The sequence below is a fragment of the Barbus barbus genome, assembly GCF_936440315.1.
Source record: "Barbus barbus genome assembly, chromosome: 32".
Taxonomy (NCBI): domain Eukaryota; kingdom Metazoa; phylum Chordata; class Actinopteri; order Cypriniformes; family Cyprinidae; genus Barbus; species Barbus barbus.
In genome coordinates, this window is record NC_136760.1 from 6324785 (window position 1) to 6339721 (window position 14937).

Below are 14937 nucleotides of genomic sequence, written 5' to 3' on the forward strand. Positions count from 1 at the left end.
CAGGTTAATTGAACACTCTAAACAGTCATATATATAAAACAAGCACCCTCAATAATGAAAACTGTTTAAATTGGCTTTAGGTTATATTTATCTACATCAGGTACAGTGATGCAAATACAACAGAATCACACCGACTTCGTGGTACTTTTCTGCACTGTATTAGGTTTTGCAGTTTTGCTTGGTTTGCCTTTGACTATCTTGATGACTTTTGGAGGCTGGATTAGAGCAGATTCAGTCTTTGTGGCCTTGGTTGGTTTTGGGTGCTGAATAGGAGGAGGGTTTTTCCCTGGGCAACTCTTAAAAACATGAACGTCTTTGACCTCTGAGTTCTGGTGGGTGGCCACTCTATGATGAATAATCTGTAAGACCATAACAAACTCCTTTAAACCAGAGCAGTAGTAACTTTTTTTTAACAACAAACTCACAAGGAATCAAAATTTTCTCAACTTTTTAAAGATAAAGTGTTGTACTATGAAAGCATACTTGCTGCATCCCCAATGATGCACTCTAGACTCATACACTATGTACTTACGCACTCAATGGTGCAGTGTATGAATGATATAAAGTTACTTTGTCATTTGGGAAGTCGTGGCCTAATGGTTAGAGAGTCGGACTCGTAATCCAAAGGTTGCGGGTTCGAGTCTCGGGCCGGCAGGGATTGTAGGTGGGGGGAGTGAATGTCCAGCGCTCTCTCCACCCTCAATACCACGACTGAGGTGCCCTTGAGCAAGGCACCGAACCCCCAACTGCTCCCCGGGCACCGCAGCATAAATGGCTGCCCACTGCTCCGGGTGTGTGTTCACGGTGTGTGTGTGTTCACTGCTGTGTGTGTGCACATTGGATGGGTTAAATGCAGAGCACGAATTCCGAGTATGGATCACCATACTTGGCAGTATGTATGTCACTTCACTTAAACAATGGAGTCTGACAGCCACTTGCCCCACGCTATGCTATTTAAAGCTGCAACAGCTGAGTGCATGAAGTGTCCAACATTCCACGCTTAGTTTTTTCTTTAAGTGCATCATCCAGGTATTTAAAGTGCACTTTTTAATTTTTAGTGTGAACACTACTCGCAGTGCCTTGCGAAAGTATTCACACCCCATAATTTTATGCTGCTGACTTGCGTTGAACCGCTTTAAATTCCTTTTTTTTTTTCACATCAATCTACACTCCATACACAATATTGACAAAGCAAAAACAGAATTGTCACAGCTTTGTAAATTTATAAAAAAAATAAAAAACTGAAATAAGTACATTGCATAAGTATTCATATCCTTAACTAAATATTTAGCTGGCTGAAGCACCTTTACAGTCTCAAGTGTCTTTTTTTTTTTTTTGATGTGACAAGCTTTTCTCATCAGCATTTGGCAATTATTTGCCATTCTTCTCACCTCTTCATCTCTCAAGGTGGATGGGGGCAGATGCACATTTTCAGGTTTTTCCAGAAACATTGAGCTTTTCTTCTACTCTGATGAGTCCCTCACTCCCTGCAGCTGAAAAAGCCCCACATCATGAGGCTGCTACCAGCACACTTTACTTTTGGGATGGTACTCTGCAGGTGATGAGCAGAGCTGGTTTCCTTCAAACATCATGCTTAGAATTGAGGTTCATCAGGTTCATTGAGGTTCATCAGATCTTGTTTCTCACAGTCTGAGGGTCCTTTAGGTGCTTTTCTGCAAATTCCAAGTGTGTTTTCATGCGTTTTCACTGAGGAGAGGATTGAGTTTGGCCACACCACCATAAAGCACAGATCGGTGGAGTGTAGCAGTGATGTTTGTCCTTCTGTAAGTTTCTCCGATCTGCATATATGATCATGGAGCTCAACTAGAGTGACCATCAGGTTCTTGGTCACCAAACTAACTCAAGTCCTTCTCCATCAATTGCTCAATTTGGCCAAGAGGCCAGCTCTAGGAAGAGTCCTGGTTGTTTCAAACTTCTTCTATTAAGGGTAACAGAAACTACATGCATTTATGACCCTTCAATGAAGCAGAATTTTTTTCTGAACTCTTCCCCAGATGTGTGGCTTGACACAAACCTGTTTTTGAGCTCTACAGGCAGTTCTTTTGACCTCAGGGCTTGTTTTTTGCTCTGATATGCATTATCAGCTATTAGACCATTTATTAAGACGTGTGCCTTTCCAAATCATACCCATTCAATTGAATTTGCCACAGGTTAACTTCACTTAAAGTGTAGTAACATCCAATGGAATTATTTAAGTTTTTTATTTTTAATAAATAAAAGTTTTTTGTTTTACCATTATGGTGTATGGAGTGTAGATTGATGTGGAAATAAAGTAATTTACAGCAGTTTAACAAGGCAGCAACATAACAAAAAAGTGTGTGTGTGTGTGAGTGAGTGCGTGCGTGCGTGTGTTTTTCTTCCTGTGAAGGCAAAGCCTATTTTTTTAAATATTGCTGCTTTATTGTGTTGTGGAAATCATGATACACTTTTTTTAGGATGAACAAAGTTCAAAAGAACCAAATTTATTTGAAATCAAAATCTTCTGGAACGTAATGTTATTTTTGATCAATTTAATGCATCCTTGCTTAATAAAAGTATTAATTTATTTTCTTTTTTTTTCGTTTTACAGTAACTCTTTAGAATTAGATCCCATTAGTTTAACACCTATTAACTAAGAATGAAAAATACTTCTACAGCCTTAGTATTGTTAGTTCATGTTTCCTAATGTAGTCAACTAATGTTGATGAATGGAACCTTATTGTAGTTTTACTGACCCCACACTTTTGAATGGTGGTGTTCATTTTAAGAAGAAAACTCACTTGCGAAGAGGCAACAGTGGACAATCGCAGACCAGTGGATTCTCTGCCAAGTTTATGACCTTGAGTCCTGTGAGTGGCCCCATGTCTGGCAGCTCCTCAAGTTGGTTTCCTTCAAGAAACAGACTCCTCAGACCAGACCCCAGTCCTGCTAGTGAATCTTTAGAGACCTTCAAATAGCAAGAGATAGAAGAGAGATTTAAACGCAGGTTGGCATTCTTCTTGTAGCATTAGAAAAAGTGTTGTCCTTACCTTTTCTAAACCCATATGATTAAGGTAAAGATGTTTAATTGTGGCAGCAACTGGCAGAAAAACCCCTGTTCCGATCCAGCGAATAGGGTTACGGGAGAGATTAAGCTCTGCTAGGCTGCTGGCTTTAGAAAGGGCCTCACTTGGAACCTCCTTCAATTTGTTGCTGCCTAGATGAAGAGTATCCAAGTCAGGTGCAGGATCAAAGGCCCTGGAAGCAACTGCTGTGATGGCGTTGGAAGTGAGATAGAGGCCCCTCAGTTTCTCAGAGCCTGTCGGGATCCCTGCTTCTAGTTTAGTGATAGCATTATTCTCCATGTGCAGAGCCAGCAGACCAGGCAACAGCCTGAATGCTCCTTTGGGGAACTGGGTGAAACGATTCTTCTCCAGATGGAGGTAAGTGAGATGGGGCAACCCCTTGAATGCTTCAGGACTCAATGAAGTGAGGTCATTTTCTGAGAGGTAGAGGTAGACTCTTCATACCATTGAAAGCCCCATCTTCTACCTCATGGATCTTGCAGCGCTGCAAGTGAAGGGAAACCACTTCCGCGGTGCCTGGGAAACTGTTTGCAGGGATGTAGTGGAAATGGTTGTCCCGCATGTCCAACAAGCGTGTGTCTGGTTTAAAACCACGGGGGATCTTGGTGAGGCCTTTGTTTTCACAAGATGAGTGGTGGTTCTCAGCCTGCAAAATGTATGTGGGTCAATAACAATAGTGTCTTTTTTTTAAGTATAACTTTATACTGTTATAGTTTTTGGTAATTTTTTGCATTAGAATTTATTTTTATATTTTCTGGTTTTACCTTTCTGTCATTTTTATTAGTTTTGTTTTATTTTTAAGCATTTAAACATTTCAATAAAGTATTAATTTTTCATTTTAGTTTATTTCGTTATTTCATATTTCAACTTAAATTAAAATGAGAAATGGCTAATGTCTACAATAAAATCATATTTTATTTTAAGAAATTAAAATGGTTTTAGATTTAGTTACTGATTATAACCCTGAATAGAGTTCAAGATAAAGAAAACTTTTTTGTTAAAAAAAAATAAAAAATAAAATAAATACAATTTAAAAAAAAAAAACATGCCAATATAATAGAAATGTGCACACTGTGTTAATGTTTATAATTTTTTTATACTAGTTTCAAAAATGTCCCGAGGTGAAAAAGTACAAAGTAATAACCTTGAGTCATTATTAATCATTATTCAATTAAAAAGGTTATAAACACATTTTCCATAGTAAAATGTTTGTTTATATATTTTCTTTTCAAATATCTCAAATTATTAGGTTTTAGGGGAGCTGCACCACATGACATGCCTTATGAGAATGGACAAATTATTTGATATAATATTAATAATAATGAGAACACTATGAAATAATAATTTATAAAATAAAATTGCTCCACATTTATGATGCTTTGTAGTAAAGGGGGAATTAAGGGGGAAAATGAAGTGTCTTGTCACTGACCTATGTAAAGAATTTTCAGTCACTCTATTTTTGCATCAACCTCAGTAAGTTTTCACTCACCTCACACTGACAGTTGGCTGGGCATTTGACTTTATCTGGAGGTGGGGTTGTGGGCCGTGTGGGCAGTCTGCTCAGCTCCTCCAGCTCGGCCTTCAGCATGGCCTCCTGGCTCTGACAGCGCAAATCAGCAGGCTGTACCGCCTCCAGATTCTCACCGGACAGATGTGCAGGACCTCCACACGTACCACCCAAGCGAACACGCTCACGCATCGTCCACTCATGCAGAGGCCGCATGTAGCAGCTGCAGTAGATGGGGTTACCTGCCAGATTGAGGCGAGTCAGTTTGGGAGAGCCGGGGGCCATTGGCTGCAGGACACGCAGCTGGTTATGGCTTAGGTCCAGATGAGCGAGACAAGGAGAAAGCAGGATAGCTGCGTTTGAAAAATCCTGCAGGGAGTTATGATCCAGGAAGAGGTGAGTGAGTTTGGACATAGATACAGACTCCTCTCCAAGGTAGGTCATGGGGTTGTAGCTTAGCTCTAAGCGAGTTACTTCTGGAAGTCTGGAGAGAAAAGGATGAGTGAAAAGAAGAGTAAGAAGTAATGCTATGCTTGTTTTAAAATATTTGCTAAAACACAGTATTTATTTACTGTGAAAATAAGTAAATCATTGCAGATTGGCACATTTTATAACTATTATCATAATTATATTTTAACTATTTAACTCTTTAGTGGATCACAATTCAAAATAAGTTTCAATTTGTTAACATTATTGTGTTATACATAAAGCATCATTAACTAACAATGAACAATTTATCATTTAGTCTAGGTCAGCAGTTCTCAACCTTTTTAACTCCAGGGGCCCATGACTTTCCATGACGGGGGAAGTCGTGGCCTAATGGTTAGAGAGTCGGACTTGTAATCCAAAGGTTGCGGGTTCGAGTCTCCGGCCGGCAGGGATTGTAGGTGGGGGGAGTGAATGTCCAGCGCTCTCTCCACCCTCAATACCACGACTGAGGTGCCCTTGAGCAAGGCACCGAACCCCCAACTGCTCCCCGGGTGCTGCAGCATAAATGGCTGCCCACTGCTCCGGGTGTGTGTTCACGGTGTGTGTGTGTTCACTGCTGTGTGTGTGCACGTTGGATGGGTTAAATGCAGAGCACGAATTCCTAGTATGGGTCGCTGAATGTCACTTCACTTTTCCATTTTTTTCTAATTTTTTTATGATTTACTTTTACTTACAGTGTTGGCCAAAATTATTAGAACACTTGGCATATTTAGGAGCTTTCAGCTGTTTTTGTTGAATTGGCTATTACAATACCCATAAAACAAATCAAATATCTATGAAGTCGTCATTAAGCTCTATGAACCATAGAGTAGAGCCATCATAAGGAGATTTAGCTAATTTTCCTTACAAAAAAACAAGCCAGGCCTGTTTCACTGTCAGACAATCATGTTCCTTCACAGGAAAAGACAAATTACTTGTGTAATCATTGTCAGGTGTGATCGTGGTTAAATTGATGATGAAGAGTGCAAGATGCAAGAGTCTTAGGACACAGCTGTGTGATTCTTTTGAATGTACAAGGCCTATCCTGTTCATTAAGTGATTGGTAACATCAGGGTTTTGTCACTGAGGCCACACCACCAATTGGTATAAATTCAAAGCCTCTAGAAGTAGTCTTGAAGCACATATTGCTCTTTGAACATGGCTGAAGAAGGAGCTAACGAGTGAGCAATGGGTTCGAATAAAGGCCCTTTTTGAAGCTGGCTGGAGTTAATGCCTCATAACCAAGGACGTGAGATGCAGTCCAAACAATTTGAAGTACACTTTAGACCACCATGATGCCACCAATTCACACCAGAACCGAAAGGAGAGCGGTAGAAAAAATAAACTTTCAGACAAACAAGTGAAGCATCTGAAAATTCTCAGTCTTAAGGACTGAAGAAAGACCACACGAGAACTGCGTGACGAGATCCACATCGGAAACTGGGAAAAGAAGGACTTGTTGGCAGAACAGCAGCAAAGAAATCATTACTGAAAGAGAAAAATAAACACAGAGGGGGTAGTTTAATGATGTGAGGTGTCATTTCAGCCTCAGGAACAGATGACTTAGTGAAAATTGATGGCATCATGGATAAGAAGTATACCACAACATTTTGGTGAGGCACGGAGTACCAACTGGGAGTCACCTTATTGGGCCTGGATTTATTTTCACCATGACCATGACAATAAACATTCTTCTAACTATTGCCGGAACTACCTGTGATGGAAGGAATCTGCTGGAACATTGAAAATGATGGACTGGCCCCCTCAAAGTCCGCACCTCAACCCCATCGAGCAAATTTGGGGCGGGTTGGAAAATAAACTGGACAGATCTATTGTTCATTGAATTGTACATTCAAAGGAAAGCCTTTGGCTTGAGTTGCAGAAGGCATGGGATAACATTAGCGTTGAAGTTCTCAGGAAATATATTGACACCACGCCAGAGAGATGTGCTGCTGTAATTGCTGCAAAAGGTGGACATACCAAACATTAAAGTTAAAAGTGGATAAAAACAGTGACTCACTTCATCTGATATTTGTTGTGCTCAGAGCAATCATCTGCATGTTTCATGAACAAATCATGTTTTGGTGGCCAAAAAGGTCAGTATTTTCCAGATCTGTCAGGTGTTCTAACAATTTTGGCCACCACTGTATTTTTACTGTTTTATCATTTACCTGCTTTTTCCAGGCCTAGAAATCATTTTTAAAATGAGGCTTCCTCATATATCTAGATTTTTCAAGACTGTAAAAATTGAACTGGTTCTTCAAAGAAAAAAGAAAATGATTGGAAAGGTCGGTTAATTTGGTGTTGTTGGGCTTAATTTAGTTTAATTTATAAAGACTATTTTTATAGTTCACTGTTAGTTCGTGGCATCTAAGTCAATAACTTAAACCAAGAATGTTTCTTTAAGCTCACCTTGTCATCGTCTCAGTGGGAAAAAATTGTAGTTCATTGTTATCCAGGCTCAAATGTGTTCGAGTGAAGAGGCCAGCAAATGCTTCTGTTGCCAGATAATTGAGAGAATTGTGAGAGACGTAGCCATTTGATGTTCTGCAAACCCTGAAATGCCATGTTAGGTATGTACACCAATTGGTTGTGTGTAAGTGAGAGGAGGTTGAGAAGGCCAAGCTGTGAAAAAGCTCCAGGCTGGATCTCCTCCACTCTGTTTCGGTCAATAATTAGCTGCTTCAGCGATGAAAGCCCATCAAATGACTCCTTTGTTAGGAGAGAAATGTATGAGATGCATGCAAAGATTGTCCAGGACTATAACTATAAAGACCAATCCATCATGTCTTGCTTTTCTCACCTGGTACAGGATCTCAATCTTGTTGTTGGCCAGGTTGAGCAAGACCAGCCGGTCGAGTCTGCGGAAAGCTCCTTCCCGCACCCTTCGGATGTTGCTGTTCTGCAGCGACAGGTGTGTGAGGTAAGGGTTGTGTGTGAAGCTCCTGCATGTCATTTCCTCTCAGGTCGAGTTTCACTGTTATCTTGGAGATATACACACAGCAAAATCGCCAGAGTTAATTCAACTCTATGAGAGTTAATTTTAACACTTTACTGGTGTATATATAATCCACACTGGCCCGAGTTAAATTTACACTTTCAAAAGTGTTAATAAAGTAACACTGACTCAAGAGTTAAACATTTAATTCTTACATATCATTAATTATTCAAAAACTTTATATATACAATAGGCACTGTTCTAGTCATACATTATAAAATAATTAAAGACTTAATTATTTTAGGTCCAGAGCTAATTAGTTGCATAAATAAACCAATACAATACAACAACATACTTTCACATTTAATTTTTAATGAAACAATGAATGCAATGCATTTTGTAGCTTTGTAACGTTTTTAACTCATGTACAGAAAAATGTTTTGTTTTTTTTCCTTTATAAAAAATGATTAAAACACTGCCTAAACAAAACAATGGAAAGGCACAACATATGTATCCTCATTTGGTCCATATGCATTTTGAATGTTATAGGGTTTATAATGCTTAAGATCATCAGCTTTCACAACAGCATCAAACTCATTTCCATCAACAACTCTGAATGCAAAACAATGCTCACTGAAGAGCTCTGTAACAAGTTTTCCAACCACAAAATAAACATTTTCACCCAACACAAGACTGTTGGTGATTTTACAGAATGCTGGCAGTTCATGTTTTATCTCTGTGCAAATAGCAAGACCGGGTCTATATTCAGTGCCATCAAGTTTAGTCCAACTGGTAGAGTAAATGTCTGTCTGTACTGTGATTTGCAAAGCACTGGCCAAGTCTTCACCATTTTCATAGTCACTTAGAGAGAAATAGTTAATTGGTCCAAATTCTTTCTGCTGTAAAATGAGCGTTTCCCAGTGGTTTCCTATTGCCATTTGATGTTTTTTTGCCAGTGACTTTGTGATGTTCTTAAAACTTTTTAGCATGTTTTTGAAAAGTTTGTTTTTGGCTTCAAATCTCATGCTCCAAGAGTGCAAAAGAGGTCCTATTTTCCTTATGCACGAAGGATAATGAACCATAAAATGGTGCTTTGGTATTAATCTTTTCTGAGGGTACACCAATTTGAAAAGCTGATGATGCTCGCTGATCAAGTGTTTAAAAAAAACAGTCATGCCATAAGTAACAACAGGCGAAAAGACAATATTAATAATGTGCAGTAAGAGGAGTAACAAGTTCCAGTTTGGATTTCCTGGAGGCGCAAGGTCACCAAAAAGTAAGGGCATGTTTTGCACCAAACAGAGTGTCTGTATAGAATTCAATCCAATGGAATTTCCACCATGTTCCAAGTTGACATTTGTTGGGCGGTTTCTGCGCTCTGTGTAACCAAAGTCAAAAGAATAAATCCTTAAAAGGAAATCATTTTTGGATATAAAATTTTCAGTCAAGTATCCAAATAAAAGTTTCAGCTCGTACTGGGCAACATCTTCTAGTATGTCATGCATTATATCAAAGGAATAATTGGAACAAACATGAAAATACTGTAAAGTGTTCAACAAAGAGTCTCTTTTAACCCCATATACAGAGTTCAACTGTGCATCTGACTGAATGTCCCTGCAGTGCATCTCAAAGCTGGCTTTATCACGGATCACTACTCTTGGGTCATCCTCACTATACACATTCTGGGCATCAGATTTTTCAGTTAGACACAAGCGACAAAAGTAATTACTGTTAAAAGACTCTGTAAAACCAAGAAGAGCATGCATTGCCAAGTTATCTCCTACAACCTGACAAATTGAACCATAAACCTTTTCAGAAGAAATGGGCAAATAAATCCCCTCGTTCTCAAGAATTTTAACATCATTTATCAAAGGAGCTAAAATGGCATCAAATCCATACTTTTTAACATCTTGAGAGTGAAAGAGAGAAACTAAGTGGATGTTCAGTACAGCAGAGTTGAACTTCGGTGGAAGGTTTCTCAGAATAAAATAAAGACAGCCAATCTTGTGAATCCCATGTTTTGACCCCAGGGGATTGCACGTTTCGAAATCATCGTAATACAGTTGGATCTGTAAGGAACTGTGTTTCGAAAATAATGGGTGGCCTCTGCAGTAACTTCCATCACTAAAATCTTTGTATACATCAGGACTGATGTCAAACCCTGATTCAAAATGCTTACAAATATCTGTATTGCAAAACATAAATTTTAGACTATCCAAAATGGGGATGTACACAAAAGTCTCTTTAACTGGAACCTGGTCATAGGTGCCAGTTCTTTTGTTTCGTCTATTGTCGTATCTATTACCAAGAACTATTTCTAATGGTTGAACAATTCCCCATTCACTGAAAAACATTTCCCGTTTAGCTTCAGAATTAAAACTGGTGAGCGGATTTTCAAAACTCTTTGTAAAAGGTTCAGGGGAGTCTGGTTTAACAACATCCTGCTTCATTTGTAAATGTAACTCTGTGGTAAACTCTTCAAGATCACATATAATCGATGAAACTGTGTAACCAGAAGCACCACTTCCCTGCAGCTTCGCAATAATTGAAGCACACATGTCCTTTAAATCCTCTTTAGAAAGAACTGGATCACTTTCAACACAATCATCATCTAAACGAGGTTCCTCGTCTGAGTTCAGACTGTACTGTCTCTGACTGGGTACAAAAATCAGTGGGACGAAAAACTGAACAAGGAACATGAATTTTGCCCAAATATTTTCTAAACCCAGAGTATGTGGAAAACTGCTTTCGGCAATGTTGTTGACCACAAACAAGTCTACACTTAGAAGTGGGATAGAAGCCATGTTCACACTTCAAATGTGAAATCAGTGAATGGACATCAGCATACAACCCTTCACATCTAAACCAGAGCAGCATTTTTTCAAGAATTCAAAAGGACTTGTTTTTCCAACATCTATGTTATAAACGGTGGTCTGCAGGAAAGTGTAGAAGTTGATGAGAGCATTGTCGTAGGATATGTTAAAAATGTAGTGTACTTTGAAGAGCTCATCCAAAGCACCCAGAGAACCAGCCGTCTGACAAGGGATAAGCTTGTTATCCAGTGCAATGTAGTAGCTGTCAATCTTGTCTCGACTCCTCCCCATGGCTAGAAGATATGGTTGATGACTTTGGCTTTTCCCCAGGTGCTCATCAATGCTGCAGCATGACTACAAAGGTGAAAAACAAACAAGTTACCCTTCCAATTTTAGCCTTTTAAAACATTTTACAGGTAACAAAATAGACCTAAAAATGCTTGGTAATCTTATTTTATTTTTCAGACTATAAATTGTTTGTCATTTGAAACAAACTGCAACATACAGTATATTCTAAAGCATTGTTGTTTTGCGAGTGTTGTCTCATGCAACCGTGAATACTCAAAATAGAGTACACAAATGCATGCCCCCTCAAAAAAAAACTTCTACTTTTCTGATGGTTGGTAAACTTCACACGATACAACCCCGGTACATTAATCGATGGTTTCTGTAGTCAATGTAAGAGAAACACTTTAAATTTCTTAACTAGTATTTTTCTTACTTGTAATTACTGATGAATTTTAAAGTTTGGTTAACTGAAGAAAGTACTGATTAAATTCCAGGGTTTAAACTGATTGCAAGTATAAAATTAAAAAAATATTAGTATACCTTATGAAACACCAGAAGTTTCAACTGCATCAGAGGTACTTATTTTTGCAGCCATCTTTCGCCCAGCAGATGGTGGAAGAAGGTGAACCAGTAAAAGCAGTGTAGATAAATCACTGTCCCAGTCTGTGGTAAAATAAAAACAGCAACAACAAAAAAGGAACATTATACTCTATAGCGTGGAATTCAACAAAAAGCAGGACTATAATGAGATTTATTGACGATTTTTACTTACTTGAATCAGTGGCATTCTCAGGGGGTTTCTCAGCTGACATCAGGAGACGCTGCACAGGAGATGTCTTAGTCAAGTTTCTTGCTTCTTGAATGATTTTTGGCTTAAAGGTTCCATCGCACCTTTCCAAGAGCTCGGAGGATGTGTCCAAATCGAACAGAAGAACAAAATCTTGGTTCACCTTGAAAATATTTAACAGCATTAGACACTTACACACACACTCTTTAATCATCTTAAATATTACTCACCAATCCTTTGGTGTCTAAAAACCTTGGAAAGGTTTTTAGAATATTTGTTGCCGTATCTGCATTGTGAACAAGTTAGGCTTATTCTTACTTTCAGTGTGACGAGGGTTGTTTCTTTGAACGGTTTTTAAACGCCAAGCAAGATAACCACTTCCACTTGCTGCATCATAAAAGTGCTCCTGTAAAATAAGGGGGAAAAACAGGACAATTTTATGGTCATACATCTAAATCTATAGCAGGTGAAATGACAGTCACATAAGGTTGTGTGAATTTTAGCGATGAAGATTCCACTTATCAATCAATTCCTTCAAGTAAAAACATTTAATAATTTCATGGAAAAACTCTTACATATCCCTTCTTGGAAAATGGGTCTTTCAATGATGGAAACAAAGTCACAATTCCAAGGGCATACTGCTCTCTCTGCTTCTGGGTTGGAATCCTCCTACCAAAAATAAATATATAAAACATATATGGGATGGGACAGCACATAAGTGACAGTACATTAGAATTGGGCGGTATGGTCATTTTTCAAATCATCATATCGCTAGCCTGTGAGATCGCCGATACACGATATAATCGTGCATGGCTAGGTGTGGGCAAGAGAGAGACTCTCTGTACTTGTCATAGGCTATTTCATAACTATTTGGTGATTTTAAACCGCGCGTGTGTGATAGAGAGAGAGAGAGCCTGGAAGCACCAATAACCAAAATATACAGGTGCATCTCAGAAAATTACAATCTGGTGAAAAACTTGATTTTTTTCTTGTAACTTATTTCAAAAATGTAAACTTTCATATACTTTAGATTCATTACATATAAAGTAAAACACTTCAAACGTTTTTTTTGTTTTAATTCTGATGATTACAGCTTACAGCTAATGAAAATAAAAAATCAGTGTCTCAAAATATTAGAATATTTCCTAAGATCAATCAAAAAAAGGATTTGCAAAACAAAAAAGTTCAAGTTCTTTAAAGTATGTTCATTTATGCACTCAATACTTAGTCGGGGCTCCTTTAGCACAAACTCCAGCATCCAGGACTTTGGACCACTGAGCAACAGTCCAGTTCTTTTTCTCCACAGTCCAGGTAAGATGCTTCTGACGTTGTCTCTGGTTCAGAAGTGGCTTGGTAGCCCTTTTCCTGAAGACGTCTGAGCGTGGTGACTCTTGATGCACTGACTCCAGCTTCAGTCCACTCCTTGTGAAGCTCTCCCAAGTGTATGAACTGACTTTGCTTGTATTCTCAAGCTTGCGGTCATCCCTGTTGCTTGTGCACATTTTCCTACCTAATTTCTTCTTTCCAGTCAACTTTGCATTTAATATGCTTTGATACAGCACTCTGTAAACAGCCACACCTTTCAGTAATGACCCTCTGTGACTTACCCTCTTTGCGGAGGGTGTCAATCATTGTCTTCTGGACCATTGCCAAGTCAGCATTCTTCCCCATTATTGTGGTTTCAAAGAACAAGAGATACCCAGAATTTATACTGTACGAATGGTCATTTATTGAAACTCAAAATGTAAATATTCTAATATTTTGAGAAACTGGATTTTTGACTTTCATTAGCTGTAAGCTCTAATCATCAAAATAAAAACAAAACAAAAAAAAGTGTTTTACATGTAATGAATCTAAAATACATGAAAGTTTCACTTTTTGAAATAAGTTACAAGAAAAAATTAACTTTCACCATATTCTAATTTTCTGAGACGCACCTGTACTTTCAAACATACTAAAAAACTAACATGTTAAATATAAAAATATTTAAAACAGCTAGTTAATATAGGCTATCCGAATACAGCAGTCATAGATAGCTATTAGGCCCACGCGTCCTACTGTTACAAGTTTGCCGCATCAGCGCGGAAGTTATCAGTATATAAATCAGTGAAAATCAAAAGTAGATTTAATTTAAAGACCAACAGTTGAATGAAATTAAATGCTGGTGACGATGCAGCTTCGTAATGTTCATTCCGTTCAAGAAAAGATGTCTAAAAGATGTCTCTTTTAGCACTCTTGACATAATTTGTGAATAAAGGTTTATCACCCTGCAGTTCAATTTCGATGTGAGCTTAGTTTTAGAGTCCGTTTTTAAAACATTTCCAATGAGGAGGAGAAGCCTAATCCTCATTTGCGCGTGTGTGAAGTGCGGTGCTGAGGTGAAATAGAGGGGCAATTTTATAATAGCCCAATAATAATTTGCCGCCTAATAATAATAATAATAATAGCTTTATACATTAATAGGAGAGTGAGCCTAATATCGTCTTAACTATCAACAAAGACATCTGCTATTGTCGATATCTCTGACTATCGTCATACATGATACTATGGTCTATCGGCACAACACTACAGTACATGCATACAAAAAAAAAAAATCTTACATTTAAATTATACATTTATGTCTCAGTCTTAATTATTAGGTGAATACAAAAACATTAAAAAAACAAAAGCATAAAGGCAATGCATTACATAATTTATAGAAATTCAGTAAAAAAAAATAAGGCCATATTGATCAGGGTGGTGCACAGATTACCTCATCAGTGGTAGGTGGCACTTCGGTGAGATTCTTGTTGACACAAGCAACTGTGAGCTGGATGTTGTCACAGATGCAGAACTTTGGGCATTTGCCTGACTGCACAGTATGGAATTCAGGGCAAGTAACGTTATAACCAACAACATGGGAAGGCTAAACATTTTGGTCTTCCTGCGTAAAACAAAAGGTAACACCAGGTAACAATTGAATTTACCTTATTCAGGTTACTTTGTAAGGAAAAAAACAGCAAGCTTAATTAAGTTTGCCAACGCTGCAGAATTTGAGGATTTAGTGTTGAGCTCTGCTGGTATGTTTGAAC

General features: G+C 38.3%; 1 pseudogene across 1 annotated transcript; it reads right to left on the bottom strand.

Moving 5' to 3' along the window:
- Window positions 1-125: 125 nt before the first annotated feature.
- Window positions 126-14779, bottom strand: LOC306852347 (chondroadherin-like protein; annotated as a pseudogene). Its single transcript has 8 exons — window positions 14619-14779; window positions 7844-8024; window positions 7453-7752; window positions 4555-5056; window positions 3030-3711; window positions 2781-2947; window positions 1392-1401; window positions 126-345 (listed from the first exon to the last, which is right to left on the bottom strand). The product of its transcript is annotated as a chondroadherin-like protein (transcript).
- Between the last annotated feature and the right edge of the window lie 158 nt (window positions 14780-14937).